Below are 23,581 nucleotides of genomic sequence, written 5' to 3'. Positions count from 1 at the left end.
TATCACGCTTACGTACACTTGACGGTCTATTTCTAATCAACTTTGATGCAAGTAAAGTAAACGCTGATATTCCTTGCATTTTAGAATATAATAGACTTCGCTCACTATACACTCCCCATCTAAACACATATTCTGTTCCACAAAAACTAAAATGTTGTAAAAGAAAACTAAATCAAACAGAAATGCAACAGGACGTCACTGCAAATCCTCCAAAGAGAGTAAAAGAAACTGATACTTCATCAAGTACGACAAACAAAAAGGAATCAATTAGAGAAAGTAAACCAGGTACTTCTTTAAAGAAGGAAGACAAACTCCAAAAAAAGCAGTTAGATACAGAACTACCTGGACCATTTAAATTCTCAAATATAGTTGCTGTAATTTGCTATGCAAATGTAGCAATGAATATTCTATTTCAATTACCACCAATTGTTGACAACATTTACTTACACAGTACAGACCCATTGTGTTTGCAAATGTTAGTACTTCACAGAAATGCAGCAAACAATCCTGACAACACATATAGTGTTTTTGGAATAAGACGACAATTGGACTACTGTGCTGGAATGGTGAAATTCACTATAAACTCACAGGAAGATCGACAAGAATTTCTAATGTACTTACTACAAGTACTGGAAAACAAAAACATACCTATAAATGAAATCTTTCAGATTTCATACATGTGGAAACATACATGCACTCTCTGCAACAATGTGACACAAGAAGAAATCCCCAATGAACGCTTCATATATATATCAATACCAAATTGTGAATCCATTCCATTTCAGCAACTTGTACAAAATGCAAACCATGGTAGATTATGCTCTACCTGCAATTCAGATAATCGCTCCACATTAGTAATACAAACACATAGTAAATACGTAATACTAATGCTTCTACGTTACAATGCAGATGGTACCAAAAACAACTGCAAGCTGACTGGATTCACACATGGTCAAATATCACTTGGTAAGAAAACCTTCACAACAATAGGTATAATCTACCACGCAGGAACCACAATCAATTCAGGGCACTACACGGCATATATAAAAAAGAAATGTGGATGGTTTGAATGTAATGATAGTACCATTACTCTAAAGCAGAGATTACCAGCAAATCTTACAAACGCTTATTTGATGTTGTTAAAACCAAAATTTGATAAATAAACTGTATTTAAACCTTTAAGTAAATTTGTGTTAAAAAAATATAAACTGTTAGAATACTCCAAAAGCTATCTAACTGCTCAAAGATTCTACAACAACTAATCAGATAAATGAATACCACTAAATTAGACCAAAAAATACACAGTTAGAATACGCCAATTGGTATCTAACTGTCCCAAAATTATAAATTTGTGTTAAAATAATATAAACTGTTAGAATACTCCAAAAGCTATCTAACAGCTCAAAGATTCTACAACAACTAATCAGATAAATGAATACCACTAAATTAGGCCAAAAAATACACAGTTAGAATACGCCAATTGGTATCTAACTGTCCCAAAATTTAACAATATCCAAATAGATAAATCAAAACCACTAAAATATATTAAAAAAATAGACAGTTAGAATACGCCAATTGGTATCTAACTGCTCCAAAATTTTATAATATCAAAACAAATGAAGAATCTGTCACTGCTCCAAAAAAAATACAACAAAGCAAAGTATAAAGCATTAGCCAGAAACAACAAGTGAACACTGAAAACAAACAAACAAATAAACTGTAGCATAACAGAAAAAGTTTTTTTTTTTAATCCAACATGGATTTTTTTTTTCTCCCACAGACCCAATGATTTTAGCAACAAATACAGAAACTGAGCAAATTGCACAGTACTCTGATTTGTACTGTACTAAATATGAGGGTCGAAAAAAAATAAAAGTATATTGCTTATACAATGTAATAAGTCATTACAAAATACTAATACTAACATGCTATTTTCTTTTATCACAGAAATGAAGAAGAAAAACATGGACTCCCATTACCAGACCAAACAGTAAGTATACAATAATAAGGACAACCATAGCAGCATATCACATCCATAGTATCTAATACCTTTTTTCCTTATAAATTTGTTTTTCACCCAAAGTTATAAGCAAATATGAATGTGATATGCTGCGGTGGTTGTTGCCAGGGCATAGAGTCTTGGGTGCATGGCCAAATGGCCATGCACCCAAGACTCTATGCCCTGGCAACAACCACCGCAGCATATCACATCCATAGAGTCAAACATTTCAACTATGATCTATGGGAAACTTTTAATGTCCGCGAACAATGTGAGTGTTCTTAGAACACTTTGAACTTGCCAGCGAACAATACGGACACTGTTTTCAGGACACCCCCTACGAACATTTCAGAACAACGCGATAGTTCTTAGAACACTTTCAACTTAACAACGAACAATACGGACAGCGTCCTAAGGACACCCCCTACGAACATTTCAGGACACCGGGAGTGTTCTCAAAAACGTCTTCAGAACACCCCCATTTTGTTTATTTGCGAACATTTCAGGACACCGCGGGTGTTCTTAGAACACATTCAACTTGACAGAGAACAATACGGACAGCGTCCTCAGGACACCCCCTACGAACACTCCCCGGACACCGGGAGTGTTCTTAGAAGCGTCTTCAGAACACCACCATCTTGTTTATTTGCGAACATTTCAGGACACCGCGAGTCTTCTTAGGACACATACAACTTGACAGAGAACAATACGGACAGTGTCCTCAGGACAGCCCCTAAGAACATTCTAGGACACCGGGAGTGTTCTTAGAAGCTTCTTCAGAACACCACCATCTTGTTTATTTGCGAACATTTCAGGACACCGCAAGTGTTCTTAGGACACATTCAACTTGACAGAGAACAATACGGACAGCGTCCTCAGGACACCCCCTATGAACACTCCCCGGACACCGCAAGTGTTCTTAGAAGCGTCTTCAGAACACCACCATCTTGTTTATTTGCGAACATTTCAGGACACCGCGAGTGTTCTTAGGACACATTCAACTTGACAGAGAACAATACGGACAGCGTCCTCAGGACACCCCCTACGAACACTCCCCGGACACCGCGAGTGTTCTTAGCAGCGTCTTCAGAACACCCCCATTTTGTTTATTTGCGAACATTTCAGGACATCGTGAGTGTTCTTAGGACACATTTATCTTGACAGAGAACAATACGGACAGCGTCCTCAGGACACCCCCTACGAACACTCCCCGGACACCGCGAGTGTTCTTAGAAGCGTCTTCAGAACACCCCCATTTTGTTTATTTGCGAACATTTCAGGACACCGCGGGTGTTCTTAGAACACATTCAACTTGACAGAGAACAATACGGACAGCATCCTCAGGACACCCCCTATGAACATTTCAGGACACCGGGAGTGTTCTTAGAAGCGTCTTCAGAACACCACCATCTTGTTTATTTGCGAACATTTCAGGACACCGCGAGTGTTCTTAGGACACATTCAACTTGACAGAGAACAATACGGACAGCGTCCTCAGGACACCCCCTACGAACATTTCAGGACACCAGGAGTGTTCTCAAAAATGTCTTCAGAACACCCCCATTTTGTTTATTTGCGAACATTTCAGGACACCGCGAGTCTTCTTAGGACACATACAACTTGACAGAGAACAATACGGACAGTGTCCTCAGGACAGCCCCTAAGAACATTCTAGGACACCGGGAGTGTTCTTAGAAGCTTCTTCAGAACACCACCATCTTGTTTATTTGCGAACATTTCAGGACACCGCAAGTGTTCTTAGGACACATTCAACTTGACAGAGAACAATACGGACAGCGTCCTCAGGACACCCCCTATGAACACTCCCCGGACACCGCAAGTGTTCTTAGAAGCGTCTTCAGAACACCACCATCTTGTTTATTTGCGAACATTTCAGGACACCGCGAGTGTTCTTAGGACACATTCAACTTGACAGAGAACAATACGGACAGCGTCCTCAGGACACCCCCTACGAACACTCCCCGGACACCGCGAGTGTTCTTAGAAGCGTCTTCAGAACACCCCCATTTTGTTTATTTGCGAACATTTCAGGACATCGTGAGTGTTCTTAGGACACATTTATCTTGACAGAGAACAATACGGACAGCGTCCTCAGGACACCCCCTACGAACACTCCCCGGACACCGCGAGTGTTCTTAGAAGCGTCTTCAGAACACCCCCATTTTGTTTATTTGCGAACATTTCAGGACACCGCAGGTGTTCTTAGAACACATTCAACTTGACAGAGAACAATACGGACAGCATCCTCAGGACACCCCCTATGAACATTTCAGGACACCGGGAGTGTTCTTAGAAGCGTCTTCAGAACACCACCATCTTGTTTATTTGCGAACATTTCAGGACACCGCGAGTGTTCTTAGGACACATTCAACTTGACAGAGAACAATACGGACAGCTTCCTCAGGACACCCCCTACGAACATTTCAGGACACCAGGAGTGTTCTCAAAAATGTCTTCAGAACACCCCCATTTTGTTTATTTGCGAACATTTCAGGACACCGCGGGTGTTCTTAGAACACATTCAACTTGACAGAGAACAATACGGACAGCGTCCTTAGGACACCCCCTACGAACACACCCCGGACACCGCGAGTGTTCTTAGAACAGTTTCACTTTGCTTGCGAACAAAACAGACACATATTGAGTCCTTAGAACACTCCCCAGTCAGTTTATTTAGAACATTTCAGAACACCCGTGATGTCCGCAAACAAATCGAACACAAAAAAAGTCTAACACATAAAAAACACAACTTTCATCCTATCTCATACACTCCCACCCTCCCCAAACACTCCTACACACCAACACACTCTACAAAATACACATTTTGAACAAAGTTTCACCGCGCTGTCCGCGGACGTCCGCGAATCCAAGATGGCGGGTGCTACCGAAAAATCTGACGCGCTTCACGCTCCACGCCGTCCAATCAGCGAACACGTTGCATGTCCGCGAACATCAGGCAAGACGATTGGCCAATCAGGACACTGTCCGCGGAGCGAACAGGGAAGTGTGTCCGCGAACCGAACACAGATATCACAAATTTTTTTTGGACCTACTTTTTGGTCATTTTAAAAAAAACTAATGGACGGAGTTTCACCAAATTTGCAAAAGCACGCTTTCGGGACCAAGCCGCTGCTCCTGGTCCAAATTTGGTGGAAATCCATTCAGCGGTTTGGGCTTAGGCGCGAGCAACATTTTTTTCCCATTCAGTCTATGGGAAAAAAAAAAGTTTTGGGACCCCCCTATAACTTTGCCCCCCCGGACGACTCCTCACCAAACTTTGCAAAAAAATTCAGAGTGACCCAAATACTTTTTTTTTGCAAAGTTTGGTGACGATCCGTCCAGGGAGAGCGAAGTTATAAGCCAACCAAAAAGTGCTCTTCCTATGGAAACAGCAACTTAACCATAACTACATGGCCACTACCGTGGCCATGTAATAACAAGGCATACGTCAGCACCATGCACAGTGAAAGAACAATTATTCGACTGAAGCAGCGAGGGTGATATGGCACTGGGGTGCTTCATCTTTAGCTATTTGGAGGAATATTGCCTGTTTATAAACCCGCCAGTTTGTTTCAACTCATCAGAGTACATCTTCATTACTCGTAAACTGTTTTCTAATTATGCATTTCAGCTTCCAGTTATTTGTCATCCTCCCGGCGTTCATGCTAAATTTCCAGATGAGATGGTTAAATTAGATTTCCCTTTATTACTCCTGTCCCTGAATGTGTTTTCTTTTTTCTTTGGTGGGAGATTTCATCTCTTGGATTGATTCCACTTTAGACATAAATTGATCTATTTCTTGTAGACTTGTTTACCATCTGAAAGCACATTTCTTCCCAGAAAGGAAACACAAAGCAATATGTGAATGTAGGTGCAGGGCTCTCACACTATACAAACCTCATATCCATACCTCAATTGTTGAGTATTTCAGCATCCCGCTGCCAGCTGATGTGGTCACATTCCACTTACATAACTATATGCAGGAAAAAACAATCACCCTAAATTGTACCACGTGATCAAATGCAGCATCCCAGGCTTGCGCTTTCCATTGTGTGCATTTCAAGCGGACAAATCAGCTACCAGATTCTAAAATCAAATACTTGTTTACAATGTTTGACTTTTTTTAGCAATATGTTACAAAAGAAAAAAGTCTTTCTCCGTTTGGGCTCTTTTTACAGCCCAGATTTAACTTCCTGAAGAAGCATTTTTTTTGTTTTCTTTGTTGTGTTTGATGTTATTCTTTGCAGTTTTTATGTATAGGCATCCGATAGCAAGGGGGCGAGCACCAGGATGCAAGTGGCTGCAGTAAGGGAGAGAGGAGCGTGAGAGGATGAGAACAAAGAGTGAGGTAGGCCATGATGATCTAAGCATGGGAGGATGTCTGTGAGCGAGTATTCCAACCAAGGTAAGGAAGAAAAGGTGTGAGCAAGAGAAACTGATAGCAGGATGTAATATGATATGGCATTTATAACGCGCCTAAACACAAGCGTTTCAAGGCGTGTGAGGCATGGGAGGGGAACAGAGGGAAGACAGAGACAACGATTTTACTAGGCCAGGTGACATTGAGATCACACAAGTGCAGGTGAAGGGGGGCATGGGAAAAGTGCGAGGGGGAGGGGAAGTGCAGCACATAGGATAACAGTAAATAAATAAAAACAATAAAAAATAACAATAATAAGAGGTGCGGCCAGCTGTGCCAGGATGGTCAGAGAGAGTGTGGATGTTGGGGAGGAAGAATGAGAGACAAAATAAGGGTATGGCAAGGTGAGAGCAATGGAGGATGTGAGGAGGTTTCAGGAGTGGATGAACAGTGAGCGAGGGAGAGAGAATCTGAGGATGTAAGTCAGGGAGAGAGTCGGCATGAGTAGAGAGAGAGTGAGAGTGCACGGAAAGATAGTTAGAAGGTGTAAGGAACGAGAGTATAAGGTTGGAAGGAGAGAGGGTATTATGGGTCAAGGAGAGAGAAAGTGTGAGGGTGTGAGACGAGAGAGTACGACTGGGTGTGAAAAGAGAGTCTGTGGGTGTGAGGAGAGAGACAGTGTGCAGGGAAAGAGAAAGAGGGAGATTGGGGGATAGAAGAGAATGAAAGTGATGGTATGAGGGGAGCGACCAGGGATGAAAGGTGAGAGAGACATTGAGGGAAGAGAGAAATTGATTGTGTAAGGAGGGAGTCAGGGTGCAAGGGTGTGCAGAAAGAAAAAGTGCAAGGAGAGAGAGTTAGTGTGTGACGAGGAAAGAGAGAATAGAATGCCAGCAATGGTAATAACGCCATGCCACCAACAGAATGCAGGGGCATTTTGCAGCACACAGTAAAGTGGATGTGTATAAGGAAAAACAAAGGACTGTCTCAAAATTAAAAGCTAGCATTGCCTGGTAAACACATGTTTCCCCACATTCATGCCAGTATTTCCACTGTAAATCATTATCATGGAGACTGGGTCCCTACAGGAGCATTGGTAGCACAGAGCACTCAGTCTGCAGTTCTCTGAAGGCCCCTTGCTTTTGCAAGATGACCACAATTGCACCTTTCTGGTCTAGCTCTGCTCCTCTATTCAGTGGTTCTGGTTTTGGCCTTTTCAGAAAACTGATGCTGGGTTTCTTTACCCTGTGGGTGGTGCAAGTTTACAAGGTTGTCCGTAAACGCCAGTGTTGATAAGGTAGTCTAGTGACAGTCCCTCAGAGCCATCATCCATCCTTTCATCCATCCCTTCAACTGATGCACTATATTAGCTACGCCACCCTATTCCATAGTGCTACAACTGCAAGTGTATAACCTTCTCCAGTATTGCACTGTGGTCTGAACTAAATACCTGATGGAGGACTCACAGAGCCTTTCACCTTTCTCCATCAAACCAATGTGCAAGTGTCTTTCCTAGCCTTGCACACCCTAGCATAGTCATTGAATACCCCTCCTGTCCAACGCCCACCAAGGAGCAGAACATGGATTCCCCATGCCCCCCAGACTCCACATAGCCACCACTTGCCTCCCTGGATATCTGTGGAGCCTGTGCCCTTCCAAGCAATGTTCACGGACACCCTTCAGGAGCTCTGTACACCCAGGACCTGAAGGAGTAGATGAGCGAGGATGTGGGCTGCAATGTGGCCCGCTAGATGGACTGCCGGGAATGGAGCAGTGACCCCTGGCAGGAGGTGAGGATTCGGTTGAAAGAGGTGTCATATTCATCCCCACAACAGGTGTGAGTCCAGGAGAACAGTGATAGCCTCAAGGAAGTGAACTCTTAAGGAAATGATGGAAGACATTCATGCATTGCAATGCTGGAGGACCGTTGTGTTAAATAAATAGTTATTTTGTATTACTATTGTATTTTTCATGAATTATAACATTCATACAAATTATCAAATGTATTGACCTATACCAAAATCTGAAGATAGATAATAAGTTCTATGGTGATTGTAGGTGTTTTGGGGGGCAGTTCTCCCATTATGAACACATTACATAAGGTCTGGAGTAATGCGAACGTCAGCTGAGCAGTTTGTCTCTTTTGCAAAATGTAAACTGTTAAACATGTGTGTCTGAAAGTGGCATCACACCACCCGGGCTGTCATTTAAAAAAATGATGTTTTTGTGCCATCACCTTCTCTGTTACCTGGAGAAATCTCAAGGTCATTCCACTCATAGGTTTGAGAACCCAGACAAAAGGTCTGGACAGAAACAATGTTTGCATTTCGATCAGCGGAAACAGATTATGAATCGCAGCCAAAATCGTCATTTCTGAAGAGTGCCAAGTCGATTGTTTGTCCACACATTTATATAATTTTTTTTTGGTGTTGAGTTTTTTCAAAACACTCAAATAAAAGAAGCAGTTTGCGAGTACTTTTAGTGGGAAGTTAGGTGGGGAAAACACTTGGTGAGGTTAACAGGAGATTTCAACGTAGAAGATCCAGCACCTTCATGTAAACCAGATAAGGTAAAAAAGTGTAGATAATGAACACGAAAATATGCTAGGACACTAAAACACAGTCGAGAGGACTTTTTTAAAATAATTGTGTAGCATGTGTTTGAACCTGTAATAATTGTTTTCCCTTCTCAGGGTATTGGGTACGTTGTTTCAACATGTTGGAGCATTTACCTGAAAGGTCCTACCCCCTTGATGGATTATTTTGAATGTAAGTGGGGGGAGTTAATTCCCGTCACCTGATATCAGTTCTATTGGAATGGCAAGGAGAGAGGAGGACTAAAATGTATGTAGGACCAATCTTGTTCTGGCAATGGTCTGTCAGGGTCAACAGAGAGCTATCTAATGGCCAGGAGACTAAAATGATTGAGTCTTGAGCTGCTCTGTTGAGGACCAATGTAACTGGTTTCCCCAAAGGTTATTCAGATAGGTGTAAATACTCTTACAGTAGTCTAGTATGTATTCCACTAGCGTGCTTGCAAGGCCTATTCTTATTGCCATTTCAAGATAAGGGCAGATTTGCCTTAAGTTTGGGCAGCATCAAAGGTGATGTGCTAGAACATTCTAAACATATTGAAATGAGTATACATGTATATTGTTATGGCCATGGAATCTATCTGTAGGCTCTGTTCGCTCGTAACCATGTACCATGTTAACCAAGGGCAACTTAAAAAGTGTTGATCCAAGGGAAAACAAGATGATACCTTAATTAGGCTAACACAGTCCTGTATTTGTGACCTCTTGTGATGTTATAATCACTTCTTCAAGCAGAGGTGTATATATTCATATGTGTATATGTGCATACATTTTCAATAAAGAAACTTTGTGAAATGGATGTTATTGTTGATAACTGGTTGTAGATAGAGGGTTTTGTAATATGTGGCATTCAGCGCAGTAACATTTTGAAACATCATTTCTAAAAACATTTCAAATACATTAAAACCGTTAGATAAGGGGGTGTTATGGTTAAATTCATGGTTTTAAATTCAAATTCAGTGAAAAATACTTACAAAAAGCGGTTTGCCAGTTATGGTAACATGTGCAACCATATCTCACCCCCACACCATAATAATAATAATAATTTGGCATTTATATAGCGCTACGAACCCTCAGGTATCTGAGTGCTGCTTATTATTACCCACGGTGTGTGGTGCTCATTTATCGACCTCGGAAGGATAAAAGGCTGAGTTTTTCCCCGCTGGGATTCAAAACTGCGTTAGCAGGCTCTGCACGGATGTCAAAGCGAGCGCTCTACTCGCTGTGCCACTTGACCATGCACTGCTAATGCAGCCCCACATGACCTCAGAGATCACTTCACAAAACTAAAGTATATCGGGAGCTGCCTGAAGCATCTTTAAAATCTCCCTTCACTTCTAACTTGGAACCTGTAACTACAATTAAACCTACTTACCTTTTGTACTTGCTGACTCCTGTGTGCTCTCTGGTTCCTGCTTACTTTTTCCTTGGTCCAGACACTACACAGTTCTATCTTTGGCCACCAACACGCATTTAAAGTGGCACGGCCTTTAGGTTATGAGTGTGGCCTCCTTAAGGAATTTGGGAATTCCAGCAACCACTATTTGTTTCTTGATTATGTGGCAACATCCTAAATATAGACATCAGTGGTGTGTGGCACCCGCATCATAATGGGGCAGCCAGCAGGGGTGCTGCAATCCGAAATGACTGCTTAAGTAAATCTGTTAGGCCTTTTGTGTCAGAGTCAAGGTGTGGATGTCCATTTTAGTTGAAATTGATTAAATGAGCTAATCCTGCTCATGCAGTGCCAACACTGGTATAGTGCCAGGAAGGGTATAGTGCCATCAAAGCGAAATATTCAGAAATCATAGCAAAGGAACGCATCAGCTCATGTGTCAAACAAAGCTGAGAGAACTCTACGCTTCAGCAGTTGACCTTTATATCATATGAGAACCGTTGTTACTGTTTCATGTCCTACTGACATCCGCTGCCACTGCAGGCCCTATTTTTAATCCCAGCTGATATATTGCTCAACGGTGCTCCACAGTGACCATTGTCCTATTCACAACGAATCCAGGGAAGAAGTTGATGTTACAACTATATGCACTGGGTAACCCAATATTCCAGCCATATATACACCTATGGCCGCACTGTATTGATGATGTTATCATGGTTTGGACAGGCAAAGCAAGTAATGATCCAATTTTGTTACATACCTCAATTCAAATAATTGGTGGCTGGCTTTTAGTTACATATCCAGTACATCTAGTATAGACCTTTTGGACTTACAAATTTCAATGACTTGAACTGGATACATGACTCATACCTTTAGAAAAACTACATCTGTTAATTCAGTCTTTCATGCTACAAGCTGTCATAGGAAAACCGTTATTGCAAATATACCAACAGGTGAATATATATAAGAGCCAAACGGAATTGTAGCCGGGAATGTGATTATCAGGTAGAATGTGGAAATATCAGAAAAAGATGTTTGTCCAGAGGCTATTCAACCGTAGTACTTGATGCAGTAGAGCATGAAGTTAATCAGATGGAGAGAGTTTCATTGTTGACACCTAAGTCAAAAGATCCTGCTTTGTTTTCTAAAACACTCAGTTTTATCACAAGGTACAATTCGGAAAGCCAGCATCTCTTTCACATTTTACAAAAAAACTGGCACCTTTTAAGACTTGACAAAGATTTGGTGGAGTATCTTTACATCATACCACATATTACATATGGTAAGGCTCCTACAATGTGGAATTTACTATGTCCCTCATTCACGAGAGACACACCCCAGACTGGAGATTGGTTGCAGAAAATGCAGAAATGAGGTTGCTCGATGTGTCCATTTGCTTTTGAAATCCATGAGATTCATTTTGGTAATTTAGGTATTCAGAAAGTGGACACATTTATCAATTGTAAATCCAAATTTGTAATTTATTGCATCAAATGCATTTGTGATTCACACAATATAGGCAGCACAATTTGTGCTCTAAAAGTTAGAACTCGTGAACATGTTAGTACCATTTTTAGTCAAGATACCAAATACTCATTAGCCATACATTGGCAACGTTACCACCAAATGGACAATACCTAAGATGTGTGGTTTGTAGGCATGATAAAAGTAACCTCACCGCCGAGAGGTGGGAATCGAGAACTTAAGCTGAGGCAATTGGAATCTTGCCTTATTTGCAAATACAGGACTGTACACCGTGGTCTTAACCAAGACTGAGTTCTCTGTGTTTTTGTAAACATGCAATCTAATTTACTATATTATGAGATAGAAGAATTGTTTTACTTTAATTGATGCTTAGTGTCACATCATGGTTGCTGCACAAGTGTTGCTTTGGCTGCCCGCAATTGAATTTGGCAATCAGCAATGTGCGTAATTGAATTTTGCAATGAGCAATGTCTGCAACACAGGTATTTAAGTATTACATTCAGATCTTTATGCATATCTGTTCGCTCTGTGTTCTGTTCCAAGTTGCATTATCTATCGGATCTATACATATAATGTGATTAGAATAGATTTTTAGCATTAAGTATCACATTAAGATCTCAGTGCATATCAATTTGCTCTGTGTACTGTGTTCAATTGACTTCTTTATTGGATTTATGTATATAATGGGCTCAGAAACAATTTCTTGCATCTCCTAATTTTACTTAGGAAACATCAGAGCCGAGGCAGTGGTTTGTCTCATTGTTCTGAATCAGGTCACCCCATTCCAAGATAGCGGACCTGTGTGGCCAAAGTACTTCCGGCTTTCCAGAAACAATTTTTTGCATCTCCTAATTTTACTTGGGAAACATCAAAGCTGAGGCAGTGGTTTGTCTCATTGTTCTGAATCAGGTCACCCCATTCCAAGATGGCGGACTTGTGTGGCCAAACAAAGTACTTCCGGCTTTTTTCTAGCTGTTGCCATATGAAAGGCAGCGTGAGGGCAGACACCTTAGAGAGTTGTTGTTTGGCGAGCTGCGAGTGAAGAGAGGTGAGTGTCTGATGTTACAAGGATCAGTTTAATTAATGTTTCACTTCTATGAGTGAGTGGCAATGTTAATGCTGAATTTCTTCTCCTTTCCCCTCTTCCCTTACATATAATGGCCAGATGTTTGGTCTTGTGCACTGGCGTAGTAATTATCTACATAAATTCAGGTATGTTCAGTGGCCTTGGCTGCCTTTTTTCGTATTCACCGGTAAAACGGTTCAGTTAGAGTTATCGTATTAAGCGATTGCTTATGTCTTTGGATTTACAGTTCCCTATAACCTCCCAAAAGTGGAGGTTACAAACACAGTACAGGTAGGCGGCTATTACTTAATTGTTAACTCCATGTTCCTAAGTTATATATGGGCTAATGGGACACTCCTTGATGCCTAACCGTGGCAAATATCAGGTAACAGTGGTACTCACTTGTATAATCAAAGCACACATTAGTCAAATATATGGTTTATGGTGCACCCATTTGGGCAGAATATCATTGTTTATCACTCGCATGTACTCTATAATGTTGCAGTTCAATTTATAAATGCTTTTGCTTAACGTCTGGCTAACCATATGTTTATCTCATTATGTGTCTATGTTCTTTCTGTTTTCTCTTCCTGGATTGTTACATGCAACATTGGTATCTTTTGTTATCTTTCTAGCTTTTATCCATCAATGTTTAATTTGTTTTACTGCAACTTTCTTAACACATATATTGGACCAGCTTGCTTTGCTTCTTTCGCTCTTATGCCCTGATTTGTTTTTCTGGTGTGTTCAACCAATTGTATATTGATTCCATGTATGTGTCATGACTATCACATTACTGTGTTTCTTGGTATGTGGATACCAGCCTGGAAAAAGACCTGTGGTCGAAACATGTGTCGGCTGTGTTATTCCTATTAAATATTGATTCATCTCATAGCAACAGTACATGCACAGTGTGGTTTTGTAATTGTTAGTCTCTTTTGGTTTTAGCAAGGGACTGGTTCAAGACAGCATGCATGAGAAGAACTGTGAAAAAAGAAGAAGGGCACATGGCTGTAAAACATTGCGGGACCATCCAGACATGTAGTGAACTACTCGTTAATCGAAAGAACACAAGAAGCTGTGGTTGCTATAATTCGAACGACAGATCTTACTTGCATATTTAATTTAAAAATGATATCCAAGATGGAGAAAATCATACTGCTATAGCTGTCTGTCTCTGCTTTGCTACAGTCAGCCTTCATTTATTGTTTTCGGTTAAGAATATAACCTTTAACAAAACACACATAAAAAAGAGATCCTTTAAATTGCTTTTCATTTTTAAAAAAACAGAACATTATTACAATAATTAAAATAACTCCACGTAATGCATAAAATGTTAAAAAAGCAAAAACCAATTGTTCGGAAAATACACAGATAATAAAAAAGAATGTTTAACCAATTTTCATAAATTTCATCAAAATTATTAATACTTGGAACTGATGGGTTTAATTGACAATCATCCTCAATTTCCTGAGATTTAAGGAAGTAATTGAGGTCACACCGCTCTATAAGCGTGTAACAATTGCTTCTTCCACCTAGACCAGAAACTCACATCTATGCACCTTGTATGTACCACCTCTGTTTGTTAACTTTTGTAACCTCTCCTTTCATGTAAACCAGCACCCAGATGCCCCTGGGTTCAGCGCACTTTATAAATGTCAAAATAAATACATAAATAAGGAAGCCAACCACAGCAATCACATCTGATGTAATAAAACCACTTAAGCATCTTTGCCAAAAGGAGTTCAAACCAATAGATGCTATTGAATAAAACCATTTGTTAAAATATCTAAATCTTTTTGATAGAAGACTAGGGCAGCTTAAAAACAGATGCTTCAGAGTTTCAACTTCCTGTGAAGTTCAGCAGAACCTAAAATAAGCTTTTTCTTTTTCAAGCCTTTTATATCTTACCATGATTTCCTTTGTCTTTTTTAAGTTCCTTCAAAAACGCAGGAATTTGTTCCTCACCCATCTCCTCACCCATCTACTGGGATATATAGCTGGATATGGGGACAACCTTCCCAGGTTTTTTATGGTCATAACATAGATGGTTCAATGAAGAATACCCATGAAACGCTCCAACTGTTCTGATCGAGTCACATTCTGTTAAAAGATTTTTTGGATGTCCTGGTCGATTTACTGATTCCTCTTTATTAGACCCAATCTCTTCTAAGAAGTCACACAAGAATCTAAATGAATCAATCCACCTTGCCATTCCATATTGATGTTCAGCCTTCATAATTTCTTTTAGATCATTATACAGAGATGTGCTGTAATAAAATCGCAGCAGAAAAGTCATCTGTTAAAAGAATCACTGCAAAAATGCAGTGGTTTGACCCAGTAAAGTTGTACTTATTATAGCATTTAAGGGGGTCAGGGTTGCTGGCGTGTCCCCAGCTCCCCTTAAATGGTATAATGGGTCCAGAGGATGCAGGGGTGTCTACTGTATCCATTACACGAATTGCGGCGGAAAAACCAAAGCCTTTTTGCAATGGTTTTAACACATGGAACCTATAGAGAGTGTTATTAGTGGAATGCACAATCTTCCCATACAGGTTTAAATCATTCCATGTCAACCTGCATCTAAGTGAACGTAACCCCAATTCATAACAAATTGCTGGTACTGGCAATGAGTTGGGTGTTCTAAAAATTCTCCTCCATATCAAAGCATCTAGTAATTCAACAAAGTCCAGTATCCACCCATCAAATAATTCAGTGCCATATATATTAATTTGGGTATTATATTCGCTTTGTCGAATTTCAGTACAGGATGGATCGAACATTTACCATATTTAGGATCTATCTTACAAGTTTGACTGGCCAAACCAACTACTTTTATAGTTAACTAGCCTGTAATATGGCCCTTACTTGGTCTGTCGAAAACTGGAAACCCGAGATAAAAATAGTGATTGGCTGTCTCTAATTGTTCTTCCCCCTAGCCAAATAGAGTGATTTCCTTTTCTTTTTTATTGTACAATCCATCACTTTAGTTTTTTTTTAAAGTTTGTGCTTAGATTATTTCTCTCTGCATACAGTATGAAAGTGTTAATCAACTTTTGCAGACCTCTAGCAGTTAAAGCAAACATTAAAAAGTAATTTGCATAGGAAAACCATGTAAGCTTTTGTTTGTTGAATCTAGGCAAGGCAATCGCTTCCTTTTCTAATGACTCTCCTCTGTCTAGGTTAAATAGGCCGGGGGCAAGAATGCACCCCTGCCTAACTCCGATGACTCTGGGGATTGTCCTTGTACATGATCCCTCAGTGATTACCCATGGAGCCTATCCTGGTTTTGTTTGGTCCTGATCATGCTTGTATGGAAAATCTATGTGGCATCATTGTCATTTTTGACTTACTGCCATCTACTTCAAATGAATCACTGGAAGTCATTAGCAGTCCAGAAAGCACACAAACAGGGTGTGCTTGCTTAAATAGCAAATCTAAGATGGCCGCCATGGGTAAGGCCCCTCTTCCATTTCCATAGTGGTCACAGGGAGTGTTGTGATCTGCGAAACTCAGAGTGGGAATGAGGAGAAGTTGGCTTCCAAGCAATCTTCAAATGGAAGTGTACTATATTTTTAGGGTTCAGGATTGATTGTTGTGCAGGGGAGAAATGTATGGTTTGAGTGCAACATGAGACAAGTGTAGTTGGAGGGTGTAGGCTGAAGCAAGAAAAACAGTGCTTCTACTGTCAGTCATAGCCTGCACTTGGAGAAACCAGACTGGTGCTTATACCCAGCTGGATGCAAATGTGTCTAACTCCTGTGGTGCTCTCACTTGTGCCCCTGTGACTTTATATGTCCATGTGACGTTCTCTATATGATTATGGTAAGTAATCATTAGCCATGTTTTTATGGCTTACACATTATCACCAAGTAGAATTATTGCGTATCTTCAATGACACCTTGCTGTACTGCCGGACTCTAATAAAATAAGAAGCACATTTAACTGTTGACAAGCACTCAGTTTTTGCACATAACTGAGGCTTTCATAATACAGTAAGAATAATTTTCTGAATTAGAGAAACAAAAATGATTGATATGATGTAATCAGGCGGATTTGCTTTGCTGTTGAAATCATCCTTGATTACCACAATTCCTGTGTGAGTACATGGGAGGTATGCATGAGGATTGAATGTGTCTATAGTGCACGTCTCAGAAAGACATTGGGCCTCATTACGACTTTGGAGGCAGCCATGGCGCTAGGCTGCCTCCAAAATCATGTCCGGGTCCGGTCTGGTGGAGTGGGGACTTACCGGGACATTCCGGCCTAGGCGGAGCCGGTAAGTCCCCATTCCAAATGCCATTCCCCATTCCCATTTGAGCCCCCATAGAGCTCAATGGGAATGGAGAAGGAGCTAATTATGGGCTTCCTAATAGCAGGCCCGTAATTAGCACCCTGGTCACATAACGGGACCCATAAAGGACGTGTGGTCCGACCACACGTCCCTTGCGGTTCCCGCAAAGGGACCTCGGAATTGGGTGGTAAGGGATTACCGGCACCGGTCTCCTTACCGGTGCCCGGTATCCCTTACCACCCAACTTGTAATGACCCCCATTGAGACTAAAGCTTGATGGACGGCAAGCCTGCCACCCATTATTTTGTTTTCAGTGTGACAGAGGTGAAACAAGGCAATGTGAATATTAGTGTCATCTGCATTAAGATCTTGAGTTTCCTTTCTATGTGACTTTTGCCATGCTGGATCATTTACAACAGCTGTTGATTTTGTTCTTTTTCTGAATCTAGAGATGGTCTTGTCGCAGGACCTAGGATGTGGTTTTCTTGAAGAAGTAATTCATCTTCCTGTTTAAAGCTTATATTCACATCATAAGTCCTACAATGCCAGGATAGCCATTAACAACAGTTGGTCCACACTCTTGTGGCTTTCATAGCCTCAGTCAATGAAAAGCATGAGAATAATGAGAATTGGGAAGATTATGAATTGAAGGGGGTGGGATCGAGGGACATTACAAAGATGCAAACTAAAAGAAAACATGTTTTGCTACCCCTCATGACATCATCCCTGTACCCCGAACCCTAATGTTTATTATTTTCTTTTTAAATGTTAGCGGACTATGGTTCAGTCTCCACTCTGCCCTTCTTGGCACCAGGCATTGCTGAATATTATAATTTGCATTGCACGTGTGTGCCCAAAGTGCTCAGCATATACTTTTGTCATGCCTCCGGTGACTGGGACAAGATCACCGGACAGAGCCAGAGGATCATGCAGGTCTTAATCTCAGGGAGTGGAGACCCTACGCCTCTTACCTGAGGAAGATGTGATTGAAGTATGTGTGGGCAGCCATTTTTATCCAGAAAAGCTCCCGCACGTCATATCTAGTTAACATGAAGGCAGATTAGTCCCTCGAGGCAATAGAGACCTTTATCTGAGCGGAAGGAGGGAATAGTTTGCTGGAAGGCTCCCTTAGGGCTTCTGGAAAATTCGGGGTTTAGCATCCGACAACTGATAAATGGAGCGCGCCTGAACGGTGGACAAGGTTAGTTGGTTGGGAATTGGTTAACATTAAGATGCTGTCCATTTGTCTTGAAAGCAAATGTGATTAAAAACCTTTGCCTAATTATAACCAGAAATTGAGATAAATCCGTTTTTCTAAGCTCACAGATTGGTGGCGTGGCTCAAATCTGTTAGGCAAAATGGTTTGGCATTGTATCATTGGGGGTTTATAGTCATAATATCGAAAACATAATTTCGAATTACAAAAATGTCGAATTCAAAAATGTCGAATTCAAAAATGTCGAAAACACATACATATCATAGAAAAAGTCATTAATTCGAAAATAAAATGTCGAAAAAAAAATCGAAAAACCAATGTTAAAATAACTATGTAAAATGTCACAAATACTAACGTTTTTTATGGGGGGGTCCCCCCAAACCCCTCATCCCAAACCCCTACCCCAACCCCCCCTCCTCCCCATCCCCCCCAACACCCCCCATGGATATACCTTTAATTTTTTTAAAAAAAATATTTAATAAAACATTAATTAAAAAATTAATTATTAAAAAACCCATCCCAAACCCCTACCCCAACCCCCCCCTCCTCCCCATCCCCCCCACCCACCATGGATATAGCTTTAATTATTTTAAAAAATTATGTTTAATAAACTATTATTAATTAATTATTTATTTAAACATTAATTCGAAAAAAAATCGAAAAAAAATCGACATTTTTGTAATTCGACATTTTTATTTTCGAATAAATATTTTCGACATTTTGACTTTCGAAAATATTGTATTCGAAAATATGACTGGACACCATCATTGGGCTGCCCACATGCACACCAAGTAAAGGTAGGAGTCCTTATTATGAACACCAGGGGATTTATCAGGAGGGGGATGTCTAGGTATGTTGGGGCATTAATGTGTAGCCACTCAGGGGAGCCATCAGTGTTATTAATAATGATTGGGCTACGTGGTGACTTGTTTATGGGTTGAATGCAGTATTCTAATAATGATTTGTGCCTATATTATTGTGGTGTTTTTAGCAATCATGGCCCTTATTACAACCCTGGCGTTAAGGGGTTAACAGTGCCGTAAAAGGTGGCGGCGCCGTTAACCCCTTAACGCCTGATTACGAGGTCCCTTTGCGGGTTGGAGATTTTAACGCCTGCTTTTTGCAGGTGTTAAAAACCAACCCGCAAAGGGACCTTGGTGCTAAGTACGGTACCGCAATTTGCGGCACCGTACTTAGCGCCTTCCCCATTCCCATTGAGCCCTATGGGGCAAAAATGGGAATGGGGAAGGGCCATGGCGGCATGGGGAATTACCGCCCCGCCAACCTAGGAATGGGGCGGTAATTCCCCATTCCGCCATGGCGGAGTCGATAAGTTACCGGCATGGACCATGGTGCTATTAGCACCATGGTCCAACGCCAGGGTCGTAATGAGGGCCCATGTCTTCTACGCGGAAATGTATCTGCCAAAATACTGGAAATGGTAATTTAACTAGGCTGGATGGTTAACACACCCTGCAGGTTTCTAGATATATGTATCAGAATATCAATCTGAATGCAGTTAGATCCTGGACAAAGTAGGCATCAATAGTAGGCCCCTCCTTTGTTTTTTTCAGTTCTAATTAGGGGAATTAAACAGCAACTGGGAATATCTGGATCTGGTGGGATACCTCGGCCCATCTAAATAGAGAAAGACAAATGCATGCAGAATAAGTGCACTATGGTGCATAGTGGGCCACTCTGTGTAGTCCCTGGTAAAATGCCCCCTCTCTTTACCGGTCCGCAAAAAAATGGAGTCTTAGAGAGAGTCGTACAGGGGCAAGAGAGCATGGGGAACCTGATAACAAAACTAGGGACAGAACATGGGCAAAGGACAGTCGTTGCAGGCAGAAGCCCCTCCAAAGAGATCACCAGCACATTATGTGTTCACTTACTTAAGTGTGCTGCTTGTGACTTCTTAGACTCTGAGCATCACTTGACACAACTTAAAAACGCACGTAAAACACCAGTGGAGGGACATTTAACTTGAACAAATTGGGAGTGTTCAGATGGTCTTTAGAAGAGCAAAAGGGCAAGATGGCCTCCATTTGCGGCTTTATTAGAAGTAGCAACAGCAAAGCACAATGACTGCAAGATTTGTTAGCTAAAAAGCTCAATGACAGGTTGCAGTGACAGATACAATCCCTAAGGACCATTTGATTGTCAAAGAATTCAATGCGCCTTTGCCCTCAGATTGTTGATGGAAACCAGACACAGAGCAGGATGATCAGAACAGTGAGATTGCCCAAGACATCATAGAACTAGTTACCTGGTGTGTGCAATGCATTGAGGGCAGGCCAGCGACAGGCAGAGCAGGGGGTGCAGGCACTGTGAGCTGTCGAGCTGGAGATACTACCCAAGCAATCTGAGCCACCTGCACAGTACTGCCCAGTCTGAGTAATCTAGGTCCATAGGGGGCCCTCACAAGGGTGGTAATGACCCCTAAGGTGAGACAGAGACTGAATGAACCTGTTACTTTGTCAGACCAAGATCTGAGAATGGGAGACGACCTTGCCCAGGGTAGGGAGAGAATATTTAATTTTATCCCCAAAGTTGGCTCCTGGAAGACCAACTGGACCAAGATAGGCAATTGTAAGCCAAATAAGGGTAAATAACCTGCATATTACCTACTCATCTTTTATTTTATTTTATTGAAATATTTGTTCAGCACTAGGCCTAACCATAGGGTCATGGAGTGCATTACAAGGTTCAAAGGTTGAAAAGGTGGGAAGTGAAACTTAAGTCCCAAAATATTTTCATGATAAAATAGGGAGATTAGGATAGACAAGTGGGATTGGGGTAGCTGGAGGGGCATTGCCAGATGAGACTGCATAGGAGGCTAGAGTGAACTCTGGATCCGGATTGCTGCCCAATGCACAGGCACAGTTAAAGAACATGTGCATTGGGCGACAGACCAAACCACTGGTGGAGATAGGGATGGTTGTGAATCAATGTTTATCATGTCAGAAAAAAAAGAAAGTGACCTTTGAGAAGAACTTAATGACCCTGCAAATATAAAACCTGTGGGGACATGTGCAGGGACAGATAAGGAATGCAAAGACTCCTGTCGAGAGGAAGCAGATCATGGAATAAAGGGAACACTAAAACTGTACTTCCAGGACAATCATTTCCAGAATAGCTCTCAAAGTCCCCCTGCAGACAATCCTGCCCCTTTGTAAATGTGAATCAGAGAGCACCAAACCCTTTCACAAATCTAAATGCTCCAATCTTTGTCCCTGGCCTTCCACTCATATCTCAATGTGAACAAGACCCTTTCAAACTAAAGAAGAAGGGTGAGATTCTGATGGATCCTCTAATTCTGACAGATCAGGTTGGACCGTATCTACAATGTAATGTATAGGGAATATCTGTAACTTGTTTAGAGGACACAGGGCTGGTCAAGTCAGCTCTTTGCATAGACAGCTTCCCTGATGTGCCCACTTCCACAGAAACTGTTAAAGCACTAGGCCTATCTAATATCCCATTCTTACACTTGGTACAGAACCCATTACAATCACACTACGACCTATCACTGATGCAATTCTATTAAGCCATTCAGCACCAGTCAATCTGTTAGGCAGAGACTTACTATGCAAGCTCAGGTGCATAATACACTGTAGCCTGTATGTTGTATTTCTATATGTTCCCCATAAAAACACTGAAGCAGTCCTCGTGAGACTCCAAAAGAGATCCAAAGGAGGAACCGCAAGGTGAGGGAGCATGGTCAGATGACTTAAAAGCATCATCAATTCTATACCTGCTTTTTTGTGGTCAACCCACGATCATGAGGTGGGATGTATCCACACTGCTGAACCTGTTAGGATAAAGCATACCCTTTAAAGAAATTGCTGTGCATCGCCCGGTACCCACTAAAACATGAAGTGGAGTGAAGAATCACTTCTGTTATTGAATAATTTCTGAGCCATGTCATAATTGCCCCAACTACGAGTCTGTGCAGTATTACCTGTCAAAAAGCCTGGGAAGACCACACATCATTTTGTTGAAGACTTGAGAGCTGTGAATGCTGTGGTGGTACCTTTGCTACAAGTGATGCATAAACCAGCAACAAAACCATCCTGTATCCGTCCCAGGGCTACCCATTTTACAGTTGTATTCTTCTCTGTCCCTATACATAACGATAGCCAGTTCCTGTTTGAATTCTCACACAGAGGTATTCTGAGACCCCCTATCCTTGCTTCTCAACAACAGAATAAAAATCTTGACAATATAAAGTTCCCTGGAAAGTTGGTGTTAGTTCAGTATGTGGCTGACTTGTTGATAGCTTCACCATCTTATAAGGCTTGCAAGCAGGACCAACAGGTTTTACTGACAGCTCTTGCAGAGAAAGGACATAAGGTTTTCAAGCGAAAATTACAATTATGTTGTCTGAGAGTACATTATTTAGGCCCTACCACCATGGCTCTCTGATTAATAGACCCCTCGTGAATGGAAGCAGTTCATAAACCCCCAACGCCCTAAACTATCACACAGATTCAAGCATGTTTAGATATTGTCAGGTATTGTGGATAATGGATTCTATGATATGCCGAGATTGTTAAACGTCTACAGCAGTTCACCAGATTTAACACCATTGAACCCCTACAATGGTCCCAGTAGCTTAAGAAGCATGTATTAAAATCAGGAGCCGTCGAGCCAGTGAACCTGCATTAGGACTTCACAGTTATAAGAAACACATACTGTCATAAGATGCCTTAGCAGTTTTCATTCATTAGCATGGCATTGATCATAAATCTATAGCTTATTTCTTTTTAAATAAATGTTCTTTTATTTTTTTGTTTTAGCAAATGAATCAACCTTTCAATGAATACATTATTCAATACTCAATCATAAACAATTATAATTCATAGTCAATAAAATTGATAAAAATAGATTTACATTTAGCATTAGAGTATAAAACCAGTTGAGATGAAATAGAGATCAATAAAATACTCCTCCGTTGCAAGGGAGACCGAAACACTATCCCCTGAAAAACACATTTCCCATAATCGGTCTGGGGATAAATTAAGAACATCTTTAAACAAATGCTGTAGGTACAACCTTTGCTGGACCAGCAGGTTTTCACAGCTTACCAGCAAGTGCTTCAAACTCTCTACATTGTTCATGTCTTTACAAAACCGGCATATCCTCTTTTTC

The sequence above is a fragment of the Ambystoma mexicanum genome, chromosome 7q, assembly GCF_040938575.1.
Source record: "Ambystoma mexicanum isolate Mex_15411 chromosome 7q, UKY_AmexF1_1, whole genome shotgun sequence".
Classification (NCBI taxonomy): Eukaryota; Metazoa; Chordata; class Amphibia; order Caudata; family Ambystomatidae; genus Ambystoma; species Ambystoma mexicanum.
This window is presented reverse-complemented; position numbering follows the sequence as displayed.